Source organism: Protopterus annectens, chromosome 6.part1, assembly GCF_019279795.1.
Source record: "Protopterus annectens isolate FY-2018-M chromosome 6.part1, PAN1.0, whole genome shotgun sequence".
Lineage (NCBI taxonomy): Eukaryota > Metazoa > Chordata > Ceratodontiformes > Protopteridae > Protopterus > Protopterus annectens.
Genome location: NC_056738.1, coordinates 108,228,893 through 108,254,009, shown reverse-complemented (window position 1 = coordinate 108,254,009; position 25,117 = coordinate 108,228,893). Strand labels below are relative to the sequence as shown.

Here is a 25,117-nt window from a genome sequence, read left to right as displayed (position 1 = left end):
TATATATATATATCCACTTCACATAACTGAACATCCAAATGCTTGACTTTCATATAGTCGAGACCATATGATCGAACATTTGAATGTTCGAAAAATGTGAAAAAAAAAATAAAAATAAAAAAAACTAAACAGTGCTAGCAGGGGGGCAAGAACCCCTGCACCCGCCACTATTTAAATATACCAAGTTCGAGATCACACTACATTGCGGTAAAGGGAAATCTTCCCGTTCCGTGCTCTATGGAGATCCACATTCAGACCAGTCGAGCTTTTAAAAGTTCGATCATACGGTTTCGGCCATATGAAAGTCGAGCTTTTAAAAGTTCAATTATCTGAAGGGAACCCATATATATAATATATATATATATATATATATATATATATACACACACACACACACACACACACACACACACACACACACACATGTGTGTTTGCGTGTGTGTGACAGACTCACTGTGTGTGTGTGTGTGTGTGTGTGTGTGTGTATATATATATATATGTGTGTGTGTGTGTGTGTGTGTGAGACTCAGTGAGCACTCATGCAATATTAGTACGGAAAAAATGCCAATAACAAGTCTCTCACAGTACACAAAGGCATAGCTGATTTACTGGAACAGTTCTGGAAGAGAAGGACTCACATAAGGCAGTACACCATAACATCAGTATGCAGTACAGTATAAAATGGTGGAATACTTCTCTTTTAACTGTCTACATTCTAGTAAATCTGTCTTGCTACAGCAATGATATAAACAATGTTGTTACAGTGCATAAAGCTATATTACTAGTACAGTACAATAACACTAAAGCTAAGATTCACAGACAAGCACAATTAATATTCAAGGAGGTCAATGCATGAAGTGCCAGACAGCTAATCAGAAATGAAGTGGTCATGAGATAGTGCTGCACACTGGGCAAAGGACTGCATAAGAAAATAAAGACACAGTGGTAATGGGATGAATAACACCATGCTACTGTACAGAAGCAGCATGAGCAGTGTTACAGTGGCAAGCACGGCTATTGTGACAGATGTCAGAACTACACAGGCTAGCACAGCTGAGCAAATGCACACCTCCATGCACTATATACTGACATATAACTACAGCTGGCCAGCATAAAAAGGACAGCACAACTGAGCACATCCGCCAACAGAAAGACAAATGTGGGTGTACACAGCACAATGGCAACCCTGCTTAGTATATAAATGTGGAGAAAATGGGTAGATATAAAGTTAGGAAAGAAGAAAAAAACAGCAAGCAGAGTTAAACACACAAGGCAAACCATAAGGCAGGAAGGCTGGTAGGGAGGAAAGAAGGAAAGGTATTTTTGGGATGACAGACATCATTTTGTAAGGGACACGAATGAAGATAAGTAGGGAAAATACTGAGGGATGGCTGCAGGTGGGAGAGAGGGAAAAGGGGACACAGAAAAGTATGGAATACACACAGACTGATGCAGTACACACACACAAAAGGTGGGGAAGATATTGGATGGACACAGGCATACTGAGGGTGGACAACTGGTGGATGAGCACACTGCACCTGGGATAAAGTGGGCTATTGGCATAGATGGATGCCACACTGCTCCTGATGGCAAAAAATAGTCAGTCTCCTGGATGCCTGATGTTGTGGGTCAGCTGCTCCTCTGGAGGGCTGACTGGCATGGGCTGCCAGTTGCATGATTCCACCAGACATGCTAGAAGGCACTCACCATTGCCAAGATTGGCATCCAGTTGCTGGTACATCTTGGCAGCTACCAGCTTCCACAACTATTGCCAGGTTACCACTGCTTTGATCCTTCTTCAGCAGTGCAGCCTTCAAACCCCGCACCCCCCCCCCGCAACAGGTAGACCCAGAGGACATCAGTGATCCTGCCATGTCACATTCAGCAGTGGGTGTCCCTGCTGACAGGCAAAACTGGAAACCACTGGTGATCCAGCAGCAGAAGGTGTGGCTAACAGAGACCAGCTTACAGCCCCTAATCATCCTTTTCCATAACTTGACCTACAGAAGCAGAAGGATGACACAGCAAGAAGACATTATCACACAGGTATGAGACAAACACCACTGGAGCTATACAGTGAACTAGAGAGAACACAAGCATCCTACTGTCTGGAGAAGTATTTTGCCTCAGTTGCACCCAGCCGTGTTCAGCCAATGCACCTCTGTAGCTGCAAAACAAAGTGTGTACTGCTAAGTATATGTGTACAATATTCTGCATAATACAAGAAAATGGTAAAACTCAAAACAAATGCTTACACGACATCTCTGACTCACTCTTTTGAAACTCTGCCTGACTTTGTTGAAAGAGGTTAAGGAAGTGCCCCTCAGGTCATCATAATGACGGTGGCACTGCTACCCAGCATGGATGCTTAAAAACCTCAGCTTTGGCCAGCTAAGAACTTGCTGTATTCAACTGGACGTATAAGAGAATTTAAGTACCTTTATCTGCACTTTTTTTAAAAAAATACAGTATTTAAATTGATTTTAACTGTGTTGCAGTAATATTAACTGAACTGGAAGTTAGTCAGTGTTTGCTGAATTTTGTTATTTGCTAGTAATTACAGGTGTGGAGGTAGCCACATTCTTTGATTTCCTGTCCTTGCCTATTTAAGTGGTACAGTGTGAAATATTTTCTGCTTAAAAACCTCAGCTTTGGTCGGCTAAGAACTTGCTGTATTCAACTGGACGTATAAGAGAATTTAAGTACCTTTATCTGCACTTTTTTCAAAAAAAATACAGTATTTAAATTGATTTTAACTGTGTTGCAGGAATATTAACTGAACTGGAAGTTAGTCAGTGTTTGCTGAATTTTGTTATTTGCTAGTAATTACAGGTGTGGGGTAGCCACATTCTTTGATTTCCTGTCCTTGCCTATTTAAGTGGTACAGTGTGAAATATTTTCTGCTTAAAAACCTCAGCTTTGGACGGCTAAGAACATGCTGTATTCAACTGGACGTATAAGAGAATTTAAGTACCTTTATCTGCACTTTTTTTTTCAAAAAAATACAGTATTTAAAATGATTTTAACTGTGTTGCAGGAATATTAACTGAACTGGAAGTTTTGACTCTGCTCTTCAGTTAGTCCCACCCACCCTCCTTATTTTTGTTTTGGTGTTGATCTTGGTGGCCTTGAAACTGCCCGCCCCTCTTGTAAATTTGTGTTTGGATACTCCTTCTGGGCCCATCTCATTTGCTCACTCAACTGAGTGCAGTGAGATCATATTCTGATTTCAGGCACTCCTACTGTGTACAAAGAGAGCATCTGGGAAACAGAAAACAAAAATTAAGCTTGTTTCCTGCCTTTTGTGTTAAGTGGTATAGACTATTTGTAGGCTTCTGAGCCCCCAAGCCCTTCTATGTTGGAGGGAAGCCTTCTAGCTTAGTTTTTTTTTTCTTATAACTAGCCAGTTTTCTAGTTTCAGCACTCAAATCTGTTTCTTTGATCTCAGCACTTGTTCAGAAAAAAAAAATTCATCTGCTTTTACTGCACTTGTGTTTCTACCTACTTTATTTTACTTTTGCATCATCTTAAAAGTACTAAATTGTATTTATTACTGCTTGGTGTAACTCATTCTAAGTCTTTTGGTTTAAACACTTGGGCTTTGGACCAGTTGTTTTGCACTGAGAGGGTTTGTGGTCTGCACTGTAGTGGCAGAACAGGTAGCTTACATCCTTCTAGGTTGGGAACTGCTGATTGAGGGCTCAGTGTCTGTTATTCTAAAAGTGTATTAATTCTGGTTTAAGCACTTGGGCTTTCAGGCCAGTTATTTTACATTAAGAGGGTTCGTGGTCTGCACTCTTGTGGTTAAAGGCTTATAGTGCATGCATATCTGAACAGCTTCTTACTGAAGTTGGTGCGCCTTGTTTGCTGTGGCATAGACTGGATTCGGGCCTGCTGGATCTAGCTTTGTTTGTGTAACTTGAGCACTAATCCAGGCATTCTCTAAAGTATTCAATTGTATTTATTACTGCTTGGTAGTAACTTGATTAAAGTGTAGCTATCATTCTAAGTCTTTTGGATTAAGCACTTGGGCTTCAGACTAGTTGTTTTACATTAGGAAGGTTTGTGGCATGCACTGTGGTGGCAGGACAGGTAGCTTTCATACTTCTAAGTTGGGAACTGCTGACTGAGAGCCCAGTGTATGTTATTCTTAAAGTGTATTAGTTCTGGTTTAAGCACTTGGGCTTCAGGCCAGTTATTTTACATTAAGAAGGTTCGTGGTCTGCACTCTTGTGGGAGAAGAGGCTGGACTCTGCCCTTCTGAGCTGGGAATTTCTGGTTAAAGGTTTATAGTGCCTAAATATTTGAACTGTATCTTACTGAAATTGGTACACCTTGTTTGCTGTAGCATAGACTAGATCCAGGCCTGCTGAATCTAGCTTTGTTTATATGCTTGTTGTTTGTTTGCTTGTTATTCCCCTGGAACGCTAATTCCGCCTAATACGCGGCTTCTCAGTGCTTCTGTGGATCACTAGTGATATCTGCATTGTTTACTGTACTTATTTCCTTGTTTCACTTGAAAGAAAGTTACTGTTTGTCGTTTTTGCATTTAAGTTACCTGTAACACATTGCACTTAAGTTACCTGGCACTTGCTCACTAAAGCAATTATATAAGACAGCACTAAAAATTATAAGCACTACACCCTCACTCCCCACTGGCCCTTGTTTTCAGTTATTAAGGAATTCCCAATATTATTCTAGCATGTCCAAAGGTCAGTTGTCAATCTCCTCTCCGGTCCAGCTGGTGAATCTGGGAATCTTGAGGCAATGTTACGACTGCCTCATGTACACAGACAACTCTCTCCTCCTCCCAACAAATTCCAACACATGTGAGAGATGCAACCATATAGCCAAACTGGAGGCTAAGCTCTCTCAACTCAGTATTGGCATAACCAGTCAGGAGGAGAAGGAAACCACACTCACTACAATTCCAGTCTCACACAGACCTACCACGACAGCAAACCAAACACATAATCACACAAAAACATACTCGGAGGCTCTAAATAAAGATCTGCCTAAGCAGCAGAGACCTCCAAAGCAGACACCCAAGCAACTGCTACCCCAAAACAAAACATGTGCAACACATATCTCACAAAGCCAGTGTGCCAAACAGTCACAGCCCTTAAGACTAAACAACACACCTGATACACTTGTAATAGGTGACTCTATCGTCAGGCACACTGATGTCCCGCTCACCAGGCTGAACAAGGAGAGGGTCACGGTGAGCAGCCTGTCGGGCGCTAGGATCTGCCACATAACACAAGCACTCAGGTCACTCCAAGGCAAGTACAAATATGACTCAGTCATTGTCCATGCTGGTGTGAATGACCTGAGACGTACCTCCCTGGACTACATGAAAAGAGACATAAAGGAGGTCTCTGAGCATGTAGCCCAGGCCGGTATGACCCTGACCTTGAGTAGCATCTTAACCTCACCAAGAATGATGCCACAATATGAAGACAAGATGATCAGTTTCAACAATTGGCTTAAGTACTGGTGTCATTCACAGCGGATCCAATGCCTGTCAGCTTGGGATGATATGCTCGACAAGCCACGATGCTTCGCTAGGGACGGCTTGCACCTGTCACCCCTGGGCTTTCGGATATTGGCAAAGGCTCTTGCTACCCCCATAGTGCCTTTTTTAAGCAAGGCTCAAAAGACAAACCCACCTCCATAGGTATCACAAGGGATAAGAAACTAAGAGTAATGCTACTCAACACCAGAAGTCTAAACCTCAAGATGCACGCACTCGAAACTCTCCTTAGCATGGAGAACATAGATATCTGTACAGTAACAGAAACCTGGTTCAGGGCTCCCGAGAGCACCCCAGCACTACCAGGTTATACCTCATACCATGCTTATCAGCCCCAAAACTTGGACCGAACCACAAAAGGAGGGGGAGTATCGATATTCATCAAAAATACCCACACCTCCAGGTTGGTGGCAAAGCACGATGCATCAGAGACTATCCATGTGCAACTAACAGTGGGTAAAACTGCCTTCCAGTTTATAGCATGCTACAGACCACCCTCCCAAACCCAGGACCCAACTCGGCCTTCCTGAAAACACTGGAAAATATGGAGGTCTCTCCAAACACCATTATATTGGGCGACTTCAACTACCCAAACATAGACTGGGAGCATTACTCTAGCTCCAACACCCCAGCCCAAAGGTTCCTAGAATTTATAAACTCAAATGCTATGGAACAACTTGTTACCACTCCCACAAGAGGGGAAAACATACTGGACCTGATCATCACCAACATGGGGACTCTATGCTCCAGACCAGAAGTGTATCCCTCACTGGTAAGATCAGACCATAGACTAATCTCACTGGATATTCACATCCCGACCCCACCCCCTGCCCAGAAAACCACAGTGAAAAACTTCTCTAAAGCAAATTTCACACTCCTCAAAACCGAGGTGGAATCCTTCAAAGCCCCCGGGCCTGTGGAAAATACGCCCGAGACCGCAGAATCCTTTATAAACGCATTCTATGAACACCTTCAGGAATGCATGGATCATGTGATCCCAAATAAAACCAAGACCCAATCCTCCAAAGGCAGACGTCCTGTCTGGTGGACCCCGCCATAAACAAACTATACAATAGAAGGAGGAAGCTACTAAATGATAGAGCAAAATCCCAAAAAGGGAAGGCATCACTGATCAGTATTAGCAAAACTACAGGCACTCATAAAATTGTCTAAGGCCAGCTTCGAGAGAAAAATTGCACAGGACACTAAGGATAATCACAAGGCTTTCTTTAGTTATGTTAGGAACCTGGGTGGTAATTCCCAGATATGCTCAGAATTAGTCCAAAATGACAAAAATACACTGAACCCACAGACATTGCCAACATCCTAGCTGACAGGTTCAGGGCAAACTCCCCACCAAAAGGGCAAATATCTATCCCAGCAGAGTGCTGCCCCCCTGACATCTCAGATGCTCAGGTAAGAGCCGCCCTCTCCAAAGCAAAAAACACAGCATCAATGGGACCAGACGGTGTCCTGGGCTGCGTCCTACATGAACTCCAAGAAGAGCTAAACCCAAACATAAAACTACTGTTCAATCTCAGCCTTACTACATGATATGTGCCCAAAGAGTGGCGTACAGCAACAGTGGTCCCTCTCCATAAAGGATCCTGGAAACTATCGCCCCATAAGCCTGACTAGCTTGGTCTGCAAAGCTATGGAAAGGATCATCATGGACCTCATAAATAAAGATATTGGGGACCTACAGACACTGGACCCTACCCAGTTCGGCTTTGTTAAGGGCAGATCCTGCCTCTTAAACCTGGTTGATTTCTTTGAAACAGTCACTAAGGCCATTGACGAAGGTGGTCCACACAGCCTACCTGGACCTTGCAAAAGCCTTCGATACAATACCCCACTCGGGCATTATAGATAAGCTCACTAGCTTAAATATAAACCCCTATGTCACTAGATGGATTGAAAACTGGCTCAAGGACAGAACCCACATGGTTAGAATTGCTGGAGCCATGTCAGGCTCCAAACCAGTTACAAGTGGTGTCCCACAAGGCTCAGTCCTGGGACCTCTCTTGTTCGGTATACATTTCTCGAAGGTACAGGCCACCACAGAAGGACTGTGGCTGACCAAGTTCGCAGATGACTGCAAACTGGGTGCCATAATCGACTCTCCAGCCGACACAAGCATCCTCCCAAAAGGGCTTCATAGAAACAGACAACTGGTGCCAGAGCCATGGCCTCAAGCTAAATGCCAAAAAGTGTATAGTCATCCCCTTTGGCAAAAACAAAGTGCCCACAAATTACCACATAGGTGGTAATCCATTAAGTACAGAAGAAGTAATTAGGGACCTGGGGACCCAAGTTGATAGCAATCTCTCATTTGACAACCACGTGGCCAAAGTGGTTAGAAAAACATTTTATATAGCCCACCTAATCATGAAGGGATTCACATCTAGATCAGGGGAGGTCATCGTGCCTCTTTACTCATCCCTCATCAGGCCCATAATTGAGTACAATGCCCCTTTTGGGATGTACCTTACCAGACACCTGCAGCAACGGAAAGACCCCAAAAGTACCTCACCAAGAGGATCAAAGGGCTCAAACAGATGCCATATGCTGCCCGGTTAAAGAAACTCCAGCTCTACTCAGTGGCATACCGCCTGTTCAGAGGCAATCTGTGCCTGACATATAAAGCCATGTCCAACCAGGAATTAATGGACATGCTGCACCTCAGAAAATCCAAATCCCATCGAGCTACGCTCGAGAGACTTGAACCTCAGCATTGAAATAAATAGGACATGCTGGAGGGACAGATTCATAACCCAGAGGCTCCCTTCACTCTGGAATAAAATCCCAGTCCAGGTTAGGCAGAGTCCCTCATTGACTCTCTTCAAGAGGAATCTTGATGAGTGGATGGGAGATCGTAGGTTTACCCTGGGTATCACTTCTGTGTCACTGTTAGACAGAGGCACAGTATACTAACCTCGAAAAAGGGCATAGCAAAATAAATTTAAAATGGGTGGCGAAAGCCAAACACATTCTGGCTAGGCTTATAAATGCCCTAGGGCAGATAGCCTAGTATGAACCTATGAACCTATGATACCACAAGTATCACTCAACACCTGGCCCAGTTTGTACAATGTGACTACCTTCATCAAAGGGACATCATACTGGCCCAGCAGGTGCTCTTTAAAGTCTCTGTGATGTTAGAACATGAAAATTCTGTAGTCTCTGGCACACCAAGCAGGAGCTCTGTTTTATCCACTTGCAGACAGAGCCATGGCCACTCAGTAGGTCCACTCGAGAAACAATATGATAGACCCCATTAGTGTGCACTAATGCATGTTTATGAACCATATGTTGTGCTATGTAGAGATGCATTTTTAGTGCTACACACAGTCTATGCACCAACATTTAGGTCACATGTTTTGTTTTCACCATGACAGGTATACAGGTACTGGCACTTACACAGCACTGTGCTTGTGTGAATGGGGAGTAAAGCTTTAGACATAGGATACTGTGGGTATTATATGCCATAAAGGGTGTGGAGTTCCCAGACTGCACAGATCATGGGTACAATATCTAAAAGGGAGGGTGAGGCGGCAGAGAGCACTAACTGCAGCTGTTAACTAGGTCCCTTAAGAGGGGAAGACTATGGTCATACTCATCAGCATGCCACAGCATAGCAACGCCATCACTATCTGATATGTTTTCCTCTCAGGCATGCAGGTACTGACATGGCCTTGAAAGGTTCACTAGGCAGGAGAACAAAGTACTACTGCAGGTCCTCTGCACCAATGGCATCCACCTCCTTGGCAAAGGTGCTACAAACAAACAAGCTTTATCAGGATTAGGTCTGGCAAGGACTGATGCAGGATGTGAATATTGCAAGTGGTCATAACAGGTCTCTCAAACAGGTGCAATTAACGTTACTAATTTAGTACTCCATGCAGAAGAAAAGGTACTGGTCACTGCAACAGGCAGGTCACTGCAGGGACTGGACTACCAACACAGAAGGCTGCTCACTGAAGTCAAGGAGTTATTGGTGTCACTCATCTGCCTGAAAGAATGGTCCTTCATACATAGGGATGGCTTGGATGTGAGAACCAGGCTGTCACCAAGAACCTGCGTTTCCGCAGGGTAAGCATCAGGTTTGCAATGTCCGTTACAGCAGACTACAGCAAACACCATGTTCAGTAAGGTATTCCTTTAGGAGTTGTTTGAAGCTATGTCTATCTGTGTTTTTTTAGGATATTCTGGGGTGGTTCCCCAGAATATCCTAAAAAACACAGATAGTCATAGCTTCAAACAACTCCTAAAGGAATACCTTACTCAACAATGGCTATGCTCCTGTAATACTCCTGGCCAGTTTCTCATACCATCAATCAAATGTTTCTTTTCTGCTATCCTTGTCTTACATCTACTAAATGAAAATACCACAATGGTTTACTTTAGCCATGTTATCTAATGAGTTCCTCATTACTGTTCATAGCAAAGCTTAGGAAATGTAATGTTTTCTTTTTAAATTCTATTTTTGTAAATTGTGACTGCAGGTACCTGTTAAACTTTTTGTATATTCTTTGCAAATCTTTGCAACATTTTTGTCATCTTTTTTGTACTATTGTTATGGAGCGTTTATCCCTGTGTCTCTGCTGAAAATGGGCTACTTGCCTACCTGGTTAACAAATGTAAAATAAATACATAAATAAATAAATGGCATAACTGAATTAAAGGACTGACCAAGGGCCACCTGCTTATCTGTCTTTGCAGGTACCTTTTGTCAGCAAATGCAATATTCTGAAAAGGAAAGGTACACTTTCAACTTATTCTGTATCAGTATATCCACATGTAGCAGTGTGCATGCCATAGGGGTTATGGAATCATATGTATGTGTGCATGCCACAGGGGTTATGGAATCATATGTATGTGGGTTAATAACAATATCACGTGTTGTTCATGCTTTCACATATTCAAATGATGAAGGGTCCAGCACAACAAGACAGCATAGCACTGACATCAGCAGATAACTTGCAGTTGACACTGACAACATGCAAGCGGCAATGTCCAATGACACAGAGGCTCTTTGTGCAGTACTGTGGAAGGTGAGGTCACCCGACATCTAGCATTACACTGGCCACTACAGAGGCACAGACTGAGCACATGGTCATACCAGTGCAGTACAGACATCCTACACTTGAGGGTCCTACTTGGGCTCCACCTATGGCCTAGGGCCAACAGCATCTGATGTGTGCATCATCTCTGATGCATTTAACACAAAGGAGATATGCAAGGGGGCAATGCTGACATGAGTTCAGGACTGTCCTTGATATGGCTAAAACACTCAGAATTAAATCAGCAGATATGGAGGTCAGCGAGCTAGGAACAAACAGCTGACACCCACAGCATTCTGGACGTGATAAATGTGCTTCAGGATTGTGGGATGATGTTCACCACTGTTCAGTGAAATGGATAACAGGGACAAGAAGCATGCGCTGCTGCTGAGGTTGCTGATGACAAATGTTACTTCCACCTTCAAATCTCAACTGTTTAGTCTCCACAGGTCATACTTTCTGTGTATGTGTGAGGGTCAGATTTCATGTTTGTGGGAGGATGTTCACCACTGCAGAATGATCTGGAGAATAAGGACAGGCAGCATATGCTGCTGCTGAGGTTGCTGATGACCAATGTTATTTCCATAGTCTATGAAACAAAACTTCAACTTTTAACAGGTCTGCCTCCACATGCCATGTAGTCTACAGGTGTGGGAGGGTCAGATGTGAGGCTGTCAGGCACAGGCTGTCCCAAGTCAGCCACAAAGATCATTGGTGAAACAACACCAATGCTGCCTATGGTTACATGGTTTACCAACCCCTATCATGGAGGTTATTCAGGTCAATGGTATGGTAATGTCTGATGCACAGCACCGCCAATGCATATACTGCTCAACATACATGTAGTATCACTCAGAAGCTATCATTTTTTCCTGTGTTGTTTGTCTGTTCCAGGGTTGTGGACCACACATCTCTTTTCGGACAGTGCTACAAGGGTATTGCATCCACCTTTGCCTCAGTTGTGGTTATGCTGCACCAGGATCCTCCCCTGTTTTTCTGCTGTTATGACTTGTACAGCAGGTTCAGCCATGATATCCACCTGCTACTCCACTTGTTAGCAAAATGCCATGGTGTGGGACATTGTAAAAATAAAAGTTATGTACTTACCATAATGACAGATCCATGTTGTTTTCTTCTATCCAGTTCAACCTATGGGTTATCAGATCCAATGTCAGCCTTTCCCAAATTATCAGCCTGACAGCTCCACAGAGAAAGGAAAGCCAAACTTGTTGGAGCCAAAATGGATCAATGAGGATAATGGTCACTCTGCAATGGGCTGACATCTGAAGAAACTTGATTACTAAGGGTGTCGGGAGAATAGGAGTACAAAAGACCTAGTAGCCAAGCATACAGAACAGCATCCCTTGGTGACTGTCTCTTTGGAGAAATCAGCACATAAAAACTGCAGCACTTCGAGCTGCATGGGGAGGCAAAAAGATTGCGGAAAGGGGTGCCCCAGCATCAGAAGATCTGGATTGCTACTTTTGGGTTCAGGGACTAATCATGAAGAAGGAAAATATTCCTGCTCAAACAGTCTGTCAGGATGTAATATTTCCCTGGGATGTGCTTCACAAACAGAAACTGCAGACAGGACACTGCCCACTGCCAAACCTTTATAGATTCTCAACACAGGAGACAGGAATGAGTTCTAAACTGGACTTTTCGTAATTCACTGTAATGTCCATGGACAGACACAGCAATGCTTTCATGGAAGTGGTGAGGAATCAGCTGTCCAAGTATGGAAAATCCTGAAAACCCTGCAGCCTGAGCCAGGCTGCCAATATTGCCATGCACTTGGTGAATACCATGGGAGCTGTGGTGAGACCAAAGGGCAGAGCTCAAAATTGGTAATGACAGACCCCCAGACAAAAGTGCAGAAATCTAGGAGAGTCTCATTGTCTTTATGTGATGGTAAGTATCCTTGAGATCTATCAAGCACATCCAGTTGTCCTTCCTCAGGAGTGGTAAGAATGGATTGCACAGTGCCCATATGGAACTTGGTATGCTTGACAAAGCAGTGCAGTCTACTGAGATCTAGAATTAGTTTGAAGTCCTTGTTATTCTCTGGTACCAAAACTAATCTAGAATAGACCCCGGATCTTTGCTTGTCTGGTGGGGCCTCCTGATGAGCACATTCAGAAGAGATTTTTAGGATTCCTTTGTAGTAAATGGAAAGGCAATTGTATGACATGAATCTCAATACCCATGCATCTGAGATGATGACCTTCCAAGCACAGCTGTTAGACAATCCCTCAGGTGCGTGGGTTGAAAAGACACAATTTAGAAGAGTCCACAGACACCTTGGTTCTGCAGACTGTCTCTGCCTTACGGATGGCATCCATTATGCGTACCCCCTCTGCCTCAGGGGTAAACCTTCCCCAGGACAGTCCTGGAAAGACTGCTGTGCTATTTACAAAAAAGAGACACTTTCTCCTTTTCGACTGTTGAGTGGTGGCAAAGCTCACTTCAACAGCAAAAAGAGTTTTTCCATCCTGTTAACTCCTGGCTAACATCTCTTAGACCTTTGGGTCAAAAAGGAAAGAAATGTTAAATGGAGCATGGATGAAGGACAGCTTAAAGCAATTTGCAAAATTGCACACATGTATCCAAGGATGGCAGCGAATGGCAATACCAGCACCTGCTTCATGACGTTCCATCAGCCACACTGGGTAGTACTCTTATGCAAATGTTGGTGATGGACTGCAATGTAGACAACTGAGCCTCCACAGTCTTCTGTGTCTCCGGGGACTTCTGGGTCTTCACCACATTAGCCACTTTGGACTTAAGATCCCACTGAAGTCCCATTGAAGTCTTGTTAAATGAGCAAAGAAGGTGAGTGCTTGCAACATGAAGGTTGCTGAAATGTATGTGCACTTTCCCAAGCAGTCCAGAGCCCTAGATTCCCTGTTGGGCAGATGGATTAATGAACTCTCTCCAGAGACATCCTTTATCATGGCAGCTGCAACCCTGATTGCATTAATTGCTTGACCCTTATTCTAATGAGGTCTGTTCTTAGGTGGAGCCAAAATCTTATCTGGTTTCCTGGGGATTGTTCCCATCAAACTGTGTTCTCTCCAAGCCTTCTCTGTTACCAAATCTATATGGGTGTCCAAAGGGAGGTCCACCCAGGACGTGGATGGGCTTGCGCCTAAGGCCTCTACAAACACTGACTCCTTGGGGAAGGGGCTCCTGTGGTCCTTCTCACCTGCTGTTTCAATAATTCAGAACCATCATTATGGGGGGATTTTAAGGGGGAGCACTGCTCTTTGAGGTCAGTGTTCTTGGTGAGGGATTTATCAGGGGAATCCACGTGCTTCTTCTTGCACTTACTCTTGCTGTGTCTCTGAACTGAATGGTGAGTCTGAAATAGACCCAGAAATAATATGGAGTCATGAATGCAGGAAAACATGGGGACCCAGAGGCGTGGGTTGTCCCAAAGCCAGCTGGTGCAAATCTACAGGCCTAGAAGTATGGGAAGGAGTAGGATCCAATGCTGTTGCCAACAGTCCCCCTCTATGAGTGTGAGAAGATCCTCTCTACAGCTCTGAAAGCAGAAGCTGAAGCTGGATGACCAGACAGGCACTCCTTGGATCTCAGGACCTGAGAAAAATGACAATGTCCAGTGCTGATCCGACCGGCTCCAATGCCCAAGTCAAACTTCAAGTGCTGATGCTCTCAAGGACATGGACAGCTCTGCAATTCAGAGAGTCAACCCTGAACTCAGAGCCATGGCCCTGAACCCCTGGCTCCAAGGTGTGCTCACCCAGCTCTGAAAAAGCCAGAGTCAAGAACGCTGAGGAAGGAGTTGGCACGTAAAGAGGCTAAGCTATTGGAACTGTTGAGGTTGCAGTGCACCTGGACCTGTAACACCAGAGGAGAAAAAAATGTGGTAGGAGCTGAAATCACCAGCAATGGAACAGAGGAGGCTGGCAGTATTTCTAATTACACCTGGGCCTGCAAGAAGGATTGCATCCACATGTGATGGCTTCATGCCCCCAACTGATCTGATGGACTGGGCAGAAGACTACCACCAATGGTGCCTTGGATGGCTTCCTACCCGGATTGGATCTGAGGAACAGATCCAAACAGTAGAAGCTCAGATCCAGGGAGGAGAGGAGGAAGATTCCAGGGAGAATACTGCTGGAGTAATGGTCAAGAACAGTGTATGCAACCTACCCCTCCCTGAACCTGAACAGCCCTTAGTTTGGAAGTGACAGTGAATGCTGATGGAGGGAGTCTTATGCATCCCAGACACTGGCATCACAGGTGATCATGGCCAAATAGACAGAATTGGGACCAAAGGTGTCAGAGCTGGAGGCAAAAAAGGATGGTGAATCTTGGGCTCTGGCTGATCTTTAGCAGATGAGGCAGACCATTTGCAGGCCCCTTGCTCCTTGGAACTTCACTTTGTGTACTTGTCCTGAGAGCACTCTCTCTCTTTTTGGACCTACTGGGAGAAGGAGAAGATGAAGACACTGCAGAAAGTGTGAGCATCCCTTTTAATATAAACTTAGCCTCATGCTTGTTGACAGCCTGTGATCCCAAAGTGCCATAGGCTGAAAAGTCTGTTTCCAGATCGGCAGTAACCAAACAATAATCAATGATCATGTGCATCTTGAGAAAGCAACTTGTGCTTACAAGCCACACACTTCTTAAATTCTTACTTCTTTTCCATACCTGCAAATACAGAAAAATGCACTAAACATAAACCAATACACACACTGAACCTAAACGGTAGCAGAACCCAGCTATCTAACTACCTACTTACCACACTACAAAGAAAACCAGCCTCAAAAATCTACAGGTATCTGTCTATAACAGGAACAACTGCTACACATAAACACTATATATCTAAATATATATATATATATATATATATATATATATATATATATATGTATGTATGTATGTGTGTATATGTGTGTGTGTGTATATATATATATATATATATATATATATATATATATATGTGTGTATATATATATATATATATGTGTGTGTGTATATATATATATATATATATATATATATATATATATATATATATATACGCACACACACACACACACACACACACATATATATACTTTATCAAAATAAAGAAAGGACAAGTAACACCCAGACAGACACGCCACTCACAGAAAAAGTCAAATTCCTTAACACCAAACGCTCACTAAACTAACAACTAAAATCTAAAGAACAGCACAACACTAAATTAGGGCAGAGGATAAACAAAAATACAAGATAAAGCTATTGCAAAGGACTAGAGTGGACCTTACAAGAATTACAAGAATACGATGCATGCTTGATGGCAGCAAACTGGATTTGAGAAAAGAATAGGAGAGCAGGGAGGTACAGGAGGCAGAGCTCTCAGGCTGAAGACTCTGAAATGGTCAGCATCATATCCAAGTCAGATTCAGTAACCCATAGGTCAAAGCTGGACAAAAAAGACAACACTGGATTAAATATCTCATTGCATATTTCTAAAATATACTGAAGTGTCTCTCTGGATGTGTCTAAATATTGGAAAGTCCAAATACCCACTTTACTTATTTTCCGGTTTTCATATGGACTATATTAAAGGGCATTTCTTGTATGGTCTGGAGGATATGTAACAGAGTCATCAACTATAGCTCCATCTCTACTACATGAATGGCATTACCTGCAATACACAACACACAACATATTATATGTGGCCTGCTCCCTGCATGCATTGTACCTATGTACATAGGCCTGCCCATCTGGCATGTGTTTGCACTGACCTCCCAGGAACTATTACTATAAGTCAGAGGTGTGCCAAATGTGTGAATTATGTGAATTCTCTATGTGGTGCACAGAAAAATTATAAATAATGCCATGGGCATTACAGATCACCTGGAAGTCCATGGAGTGGAAGATCTTTCTGTTGATGTATTACGGGCCATCTGGACATGATGATGTCCTGAATGTAACATGGGTGCAATCCACAGCTCCCTGAACAATATCACAAAAGGCCTACATGACGGTGGCACTCTCCTCTGTTGTCACAGGGAGCCAAATATGCTCCTCCACATGATGTAGTATAATGCCAAGTAAAGTACTGTTGTGCTAGTTGACCTTACAACAGTAATTTTAGCCTCTTTACTTCAGGACAAGAAAACTCTGAAGCTTTTTGGAACTCGACTTTTATATGGAGTTCTGCTCAAGCTCCTGGCAGTCAGAGTGTGGGGAAGGTGCTCTCAAGCTTTGAAAAGCTAGAAGGTTGGTCATATCCTTGGCAGGATATAACCAAAATAGCTTAGGCTACTGGAACAGTGATAATTAGAATAGCTACTGTTGTGGTAAGCTACACTTACACAACTGTACTACTTTCGACAGTGAATCCTTGTTGCAGTAGCTTATACTATTTGGGCAGAAGACCACAGCTTAAAAAAATGTAGAAAGAAGATATTTGTGAATCCAGAAGCCCCTGGAAATGGTCCCAGAAAAGCTTGTACTATACTCAGAAAAGGAATCCAGTTAACAGTAGTTTATAAATATATAAACAGATGACTAAGCTGCTGCCTCTAGAAAACACATAGAGTCCACCATCATCCAAAAAGCCAAATAAGAAACCAAGGCCCTGATAAAGTAGGCCCAAACTCTGCCTGGAACTGACTTGTTATGGTGAGAATAGCAAAAGATATAGCAAGAGATAAACATTACAAATTGTCTGTTTAGACAGCTGTTTCCCTTTATTTTGCCTTCACAGGAAACAGCAGCTAATTGGCCTTCCTGAATAATTTTATTATTTTCAAGAAGAATCTGAGCTGCCTATGGTTGGCCACAGTAAGTAGAATTCTCTCTTTCCCTTGTAGTTACATTCTGGAAATAATATAGAGAGAAAAACAGAATGGATAAAGGTAAACTCTGAAATCATCTAAGCATAGAAGAAGGGGTTGGTTGTCCTCAAGAAACCCTGTGCCTGTGAAAAAAACTAGGTAAGGTTGGCTAACTATAGGAGCTTGTAACTCAAGATATTCATCATGCAGAAGTCAGAGCAAAGAAAAACACAGTTTGCCAACCAACATCCTCCAAATAACTTGATGGGATTATTCAAAATGAATGTGTCAGTTTTCTGGACACAAAGTTAAAATCACAAAGAGGAGTCACTTTTTTTTCTTAGTTGCATGGAAAAGTAAATCCCCTTCAAAAACTGCTTGCGTTAAGAACAGGTGTATGTGGAGAGTAGGGCAGATAAGCAGAAATGACTGACAGATGAAATCTGATAGATGAGTAAGACTGGCCAGAGGACAATAACTCACACAAAAATATAGAACCACAGGCAGTCACGCCCTAAAAGGTCCTGGTTCTCAGTATGGCACCAACTAGAAAAGCTTCTCCACTTACCCATATCTATTATTCTAGTAGCAGGTATTTTGCCTCCTTAGTACCTCATGCATGTTCTCAGAAAAAAAGGTGCTAAAAGATCTTAAAACATATAGTCCAGGAAATCAACTGAAGTATATTTACAGGTTAGGGTACATCAAACAACCCTTGTTCTGAGTAACTCCACAAAGTGGGATAACTGTGGTACTGGCCCTTGGCCTGTATCAAATTAAGGGAGAACCATAGATGCTTGGGCTAAAAGGGAGTCACCATCAATATCTTTGAGGAGTCTTGGAATTTTAGATGAACCCTTGGCATCAGTGGAAAGACATAAAAGGACATTCCGTCCATGGAAATGAGAAAGCATCTGCATTCCAGGCCTGTTGAACGTAATCCTGTAGCAGAATTTCTTTAACTTTTTCTTTTGAAAGCAGGCAAGCAGAACTACTTGAGGTGTTCCCATAGTTATATCCACTTCTGGATGATACCATCAGCTTGTCTGCTATGTCTTGCGCTGACTGAAAGTACAAAGCCAGAAGAGTCAAATAAACTGAGATGTCACTTCCCAGGCAATCATGAAAAATCTACAAAGGTGAAAAGATGTGATAATCTGCTTTGGTCCTGGAGACAAGAGTTGACTTAATCATCGATAGCTGCCAACATCTCTTTGAAATTTATGTACTTTTGTCTGTTCTTCTTGTTCCACAGACCTTGCATTTTAAAACCTTTTGATATACTCCTCCAGACAAAGTCTGAAGCATCAGTTGTGATGGCCTGACAAGGAGATGAAAAGAAGAACAGGAGACCTGGATCAAGATACACTGGGCCTATCCACCGCTACAACTCTCTTCCTATAAATCCCAACACTCGAATCTGAAAAGATAAACGGTGATGAGCAGAAATAAATCAAAATTTACTCATGTGAAGTCTGGCCCAGGGCATAATGGATAATCATTGAGGTCATGAAACTGAGATATTCCTCAGCTGAAGTGTCTGGCTGGAAAATATCAGAAAGTTTACTTTGTATATTTTTACTTTACCCCTAGGAATACCTTCTTTCTAGGGATGCATTCAAAAACGTCCTGGAAAAAAAAAAGAATAATCTGAAGGAAGGAAAGAGAGATGATTTCAGAAAGTTCACATGAAACCACAGATTAAAAAGGAGTTCCTTGATGGACGTCTAAGTCTCCTAACATTTGGGAAAAAAGTCTGGAAATAAGACCATTGTCTGGAAATGGAAATAAACATGTTTTACAGTTTTCAGTAAGCAAATACTGGAGCCAGACGCTTTGTAAACATCCTTGGTGCACAGTATTATCCAAATGGTAAGACAGACACACAAAATATTAAAAAAAAAACATGCAATTTGAAATGAAATAATAATCAGCTTTTAAATATAATGTTACCATGAAACAAAGGAAGGTAACAGAGGTAACGAGAAAAGGTCCAGGACTATTCTTTAAGTTTCTTCTTTTTTGGTGCCAGAAGATTTTTCAATAAAAATCTTTGCCTCACAGATCTGTGGGAACAGATACTATGTCCCATTGAGACAACATTAGTTCCAGAAGTGGAAGAAAGAAGAAAGTCTGGTTTAAAGGATGATGAGGGAACTCCAGAAAAAAGGAAGGAAAGTCCCACTGCTATCTGGACTCCTGTAGGAATATTCTCATAATCTGTCTCAGAAAACCTGATGCCACTGGGGGAGATGAAGGCCTAGACTTAAACTGATTAAAGGAACTGCAAGGGCACGGATGGGGAAGACTAGAAGGAGAAAGTAGTCACAAAGACTTTTTGGATTCTCCCTGGTACTGGGAACCCCCCCCCCCCCACACACTTCTTGTCAAAGCCTCCACAACACTGCTTCTTTATATATATAGCTTACAGGAGAAAGACGGTTAAAGGATATGAGAAAACCTCCTTTAATCAGTACTCCTCTAGAAACAAATGTTCAGGACCACCTGCAGTAGAAAGGTCAAACAGAACTTTAAACATCTTATGGAAAGTTTTGTGTGTGTAACCAAGCGATATTAAAACAAACGCAGCAGATCTGGACAGAGCATTAGCAAAATCATAACAAAACTTTAAAAAGTATTTGGTTGGGGTTCAAGAAAATTTAATCTCAAAAGAAGGGAGAGGTTAACAGTTGAAAGATAAATCAGCAGAAGAAAAAAAAACCTTAGCCCCAAATCTATCAAATGCATTCCTATCCTGAAAGGGGACACTGGGTAGCATTCACCAAAATAATCACTAGTAGATGGCTTTGATAGGGAAACAACTGCGGTATCAGAATTGGGATAAGAAAAAAAAAGACTATTCATGTGTCTGCGGTACTATGTATAATATCCCAGACTTTTTAGGGTTATGCGGTTGACAGTCAGGCATACAACAAGCTGTTAAGACAACATCCTCTAGAGTTGATAAAACAGAAGGGATAGCTGCAAGCTGAGGAATATCCAGTTGTAAGAAGCCATAAAACATGGGCTTGGAGATAGGGATTTCAATATGTTTCCACTGAAACAATTCACTGTACAATAGTTTCAGAAAAGAAAACTATACTGGAGGAAAATCTCCTCAGAAAGAGAATTTTCAGCTGTAGGAAAAATAAAAAAGAACACTTTCCTCCCAGTCTTTGCTGTTCTGACTGTGAATCAGTGACGGAATGGAGGGAAATCTTTTTCCTTTCTATTAACAGTCAGTGAAGAAACAGGAATAAAAATATTTAAGGCCAAAAGCAATCTCTTTAGTAATCCAATTAAGTCTTTTCTGTTCAACAGCGAGAATAGAAGTCACAAACCTCACTGGTTTTGTCTTCTTGGAAAACTCCCTGGAAAAAGTCTAACCTATGGCTTGTATACTACCAAGGGAAACAATTACCTAATTCGCTAAGTGGTAAACCTTAACTTGCTACTTCCCCCATGACTTATAAGAGTGGTCCTCCCTTGCCTAGTAATGGTTAACAACCAGCAGCAGAGAATGTGACTTAACTCTTGATCTTTAGTGGCTGTAGATCCTACATCACAGGAACAGAGCAATAATAACGAGTGGTCTGAGGAATCCATCCGGCCATACTAAAGTCACTCATTGGCAGCTGAGGTACTGATAGAAAGTACAGCTGTGTACACTTACCATAAATGTAGATGTTCAAGTGTATTCACTGTTGCAGTCATCACATTTGGGTAATCTGCTGGCACGTTGCCCTCAGTCGGCCTGATTAACAAAATCTTGGGTCCTGCGTCAGTTGCTGTTCCTTCTTCCATGATGTCAGGTCGTCAGGGGTATAAAACATGCAGCCGACGTCATTACATCAGTTTTTCTTTCTGCAGACGTCAGGTGCCACCCTAATGGGGAGCAAATAAACATAAAAACACAAAAGTATACCTCCAACAAAAAGCAAATACACCAAAAAGGCTTTTAAGCATAGTAAAGGAAAGTAGAGGTATAGCCAGAAAAAAAAACTAGGGGGCTGGAGGGAGGGTAACCAGGACTGCAACAGTGAATACACTCGAACATCTACATTTAAGTGTACAAAACTGTACTATGTTCTTCATGTTTCACTGTTGCAGTCATTACATTTGGGTAGATTCCCAAAGCTTTGGTTGGGAGGAGGAGTTTATACAGCATTAGGGCCAGCTAAAAGGCCCTGCAAGACAGCAGTGGCAAAGCCAGCTCTGGATTTAGAGAAAATTGGTAAATGATAATGCTTGGTGAAAGTATGTACAGAGCTCCAGGTAGCAGCTTCTAGGATGTCCCTGGTAGGAACACCTCTGAGAAAGGCTGCAGAAGTAGATGCAGCCCTGGTGGAGTGAGATCTGATCCCCTGGGGGATAGGTTTTCCATGGTGCTTATAGCAGAAATGAAGGCAATGGTTTACCCATTTAGAAATGGATTGTTGTGAAATAGCCTTCCCCTCTGCCCCTGCAGCAAATGTTACCAGCAGTTGTTCAGATTTTCTTTGAGATTTAGTCCTGTCCAAGTAGAATCTAAGTTGTCTGTGCACATCCAAGGAATGCAGAATCCATTCCCTTTTGTTCTGTGGCTTGGGAAAGAAGGTTGGCAAATGAATGGACTGATTAAGAGCCACACTGGAAACCACCTTGGGCATGAAGGATGGATTGGTCCTGAGAGATACCCTGTCCGCATGAAAGATGATGAAAGTCTCCACTGCCATAAGGGCCTGTAATTCCGATATCCTTGAAGTGATTGCTAAAAGGAAGGCTGTTTTCCAAGAAAGAAATTTTAACTCTGCAGTAGCAGCTACCTCAAAAGGCGGTACAGTGAGTTTCTCCAAAACAAAGTTAAGGTCCCAGACAGGGGTAGGAGCTCTCCTGGGTGGTTTTTTGCCCCTCTGAGATACGTCTTGAGCAGAGGATGACGTAAATGGGGAGGTTCTGGGTTATAATGAGCTGAAATAGCTAAGGCGTGGATTTTCATGGAGGAAAAAGACAGGCCCTTGTGAAGCATCTCAGTTAAGTATAGCAAAATCTGAGGTAAGTTGAGCGCTGCTGTGCTCATACCTAAAGATTGGTTCCAGGCTGTGCTCATACCTAAAGATTGGTTCCAGGCACAGAATCTTTTCCATTTGTCAGCATAAGATTTTCTAGTACTAGGTCTCCTCATCTCCAAGATGACATCCATCACAGGTTTGCTGAGGGATGATAAAGGTGAATTTAAGTGAAAGCCAGGCTGCAAGGTTCAATGTTGGAAGCTGAGGGTGCAGAATTTGGTTCTCCTGCTGAGACAGCAGGGAAGGGGTCTGAAGCAGGTGCCAAGGAGATATTTGTGACACACTGCGCAGGAGGGAGTACCAGTGCTGGCGCGGCCAGTCTGGAGCAATCAAAATCATCCTTGGTTTGTCCTGTTTGACTTTTAGTAGAACTTTGGAGAGCAGAGGCAGAGGGGGAAAGGCGTAGACTGATAGGTTTTTCCAGCTGAAGGACAGAGCATCCACTTTCCAGGCTGAAGGACAGAGCATCCACTTTCCAGGCTTGTTTGTGGTGAGTCCTTGGGCAAAACTTGTCCAACTGGTAGTTCTGGGGGGAGGCAAATAGATCTATGTCTGGGCTCCCCCATTCGCTTGTCAACATGTTGAAAATCTGTGGTTCCAGTTTCCACTCGTGTGGGTCCATGAGGTTTCTGCTTAGTCCGTCTACCAGTGTATTCAATTTTCCTGTCAGGAATTGAGCTTGTAGGTGCACTTGGTAGCTCAAGGCTGTGTTCCACAATGCCAAGGCTAGTCTGCAGAGGGGTTAAGGATGTGTACGCCCCTGCTTATTTATGTACTACATAACCATGGTATTGTCCGTCTTTACCACTAGTTGTCCTGGAAGAATGTAGTCCTTGAAGGCTGTCAGAGCATTCTGTACAGCTCACATTTCTTTTTGATTGATATTAGGTGCATTTGATTTGGGTTCCATTTGCCCTGAATGCACTTCCCTGCCAGGTAAGCCCCCCCCCATGCATAATCCGATGCATCTGTAGTTAGGGTATGGGCGGCAGGGGGTAGTGTGAATGGTAGTCCCTTGTTTTGGTGTCAGGCCTCTGCCCACCATAGGAACTCCAAGCACAGGCAAGGTATGATAGGAAGCATTGTTTCCAGGCTGTGACAATGCTGACTCCATAGACTTTTTAGATACCACTGTAGTTTCCTCATATGCAGTCTTGCATATGGAACTAGAAGAATGCAGGAGGCCATGAACCCCAAGGCTTGCAGTATTTGTCTTGCAGACAGCAGGGTTTTTGTGGCCACTTGTCTGAAGTAAGTTACCAACTGAATTTGCTTTTCTGGCGTGAGGAAAGCCATCTGGGCAGTTGTAGTCAAGCTTGCACCCAGGAATGTAATCTGTTGACAGGGTACCAGCTGTGATTTCTTTTGGTTTATGGTGTACCCCAGACAAGTTAGAACCCTTTTTACAAAGGCCAGATGATTTAAAAGTATGCCCTGGTTTTCTGCCTGAATTAGATAATCGTCCAGGTATGGATATATTTGAATATTTCTTTGCCTGCAAAATGCAATAACTGGAGCCAGGCACTTTGTAAATACCCTGGGTGCAGTAGACAAGCCAAAGGGCAGTGCAGAGAACTGATAATGCAAGTAGCCTGCTTTGAAGTGTAGGTATCTTCTGCAAGATTCCCTGATTGGGATGTGCAGGTATGCTTCTTTTAAATCTAGAGTTGCCAACCAGGCGTCTTTGCCTAGCATAGGAAGTAATTGGTGAAGAGTCAGCATCTTGAATTTTGGAATCTCCAGAAAGGTGTTTAGAGTAGAGAGGTCCAGGATTGGACGCCATGATTTGTCTTTTCTGGGTACCAGAAAAAGCCTGGAATAGAAACCTTGTCCCTTTCCTCTTCTGGTACCAGTTGAATAGCCCCCAAGCTTAAGAGGGAAAGTACTTGTTTTTGAGACTCTGCCCACTAATTTCGGGGCAGGTCTGGCCACCCGTTTGGTGATGGCAACGTGTGGAAATGAAATCTGTATCCCTGGGACACTACATTTAAAACCCATTTGTCCTGGGTTATGCGTTCCCAGTTCTTTGCATGAAGAGCAATCTTTCCCCCAAAGGGGCAGTCAAAAGATAAGTGCTTGGAATTTTAAAAGGAAGTCATTGAGGCTGTTTACCATAGGGGAGTGTCTTGTTATTTCCAGATATGGAAGTGGAAGCTCCCCACTGCTTAGTTCTGAGAGTCCCCTGGGACTGAAACCTGGGGTTTTTGCTGTGTCTGGGTTTGGCTTGAGAGGACCTGGAAGGGACTGTAAAGGACCAATTCTTAGTAGGCCAGTGCCAACTAAATCCTGGAGGTTGCACTTGTAAAAAGTCTTTAACAGTTTGCATAGATTTAGCTTTATCTTCCATCTTTTTAAGAACTTCTGCAGCCTTATTGCTAAACAGGCGGTCCTGATTTAAAGGAGCATCCAACAATTTAGCTTTAACATGATCACGCAAAGATTGCTCCTTAAGCCAAGCATGCCTTCTAAGCACAGACCCAGTAACAGCAACCCTGCAGGAGGCCTCTAAAGAATCAAAACCACATTGCAAAGTATGTTTTCCAACTTGTTCAGCAGAATGCATTAAATCCTGTAAACCTTTATTTTCTACACAGTCAGGAATCAACATAATTTTCTGTTTAAGCAGTCCAATAATATGCTGTTGATATTTTAACATATGAAATTGGCAGT

At 42.9% G+C, this 25,117-nt stretch overlaps 1 protein-coding gene across 6 annotated transcripts in view; it reads right to left on the bottom strand.

The window, feature by feature from the left end:
* PDK1 (pyruvate dehydrogenase kinase 1) overlaps nt 1–25,117 on the bottom strand; it is a 1,069,548-nt gene that overhangs the window by 589,647 nt on the left and 454,784 nt on the right. The gene's annotated exons all lie outside the window — the stretch shown is intronic.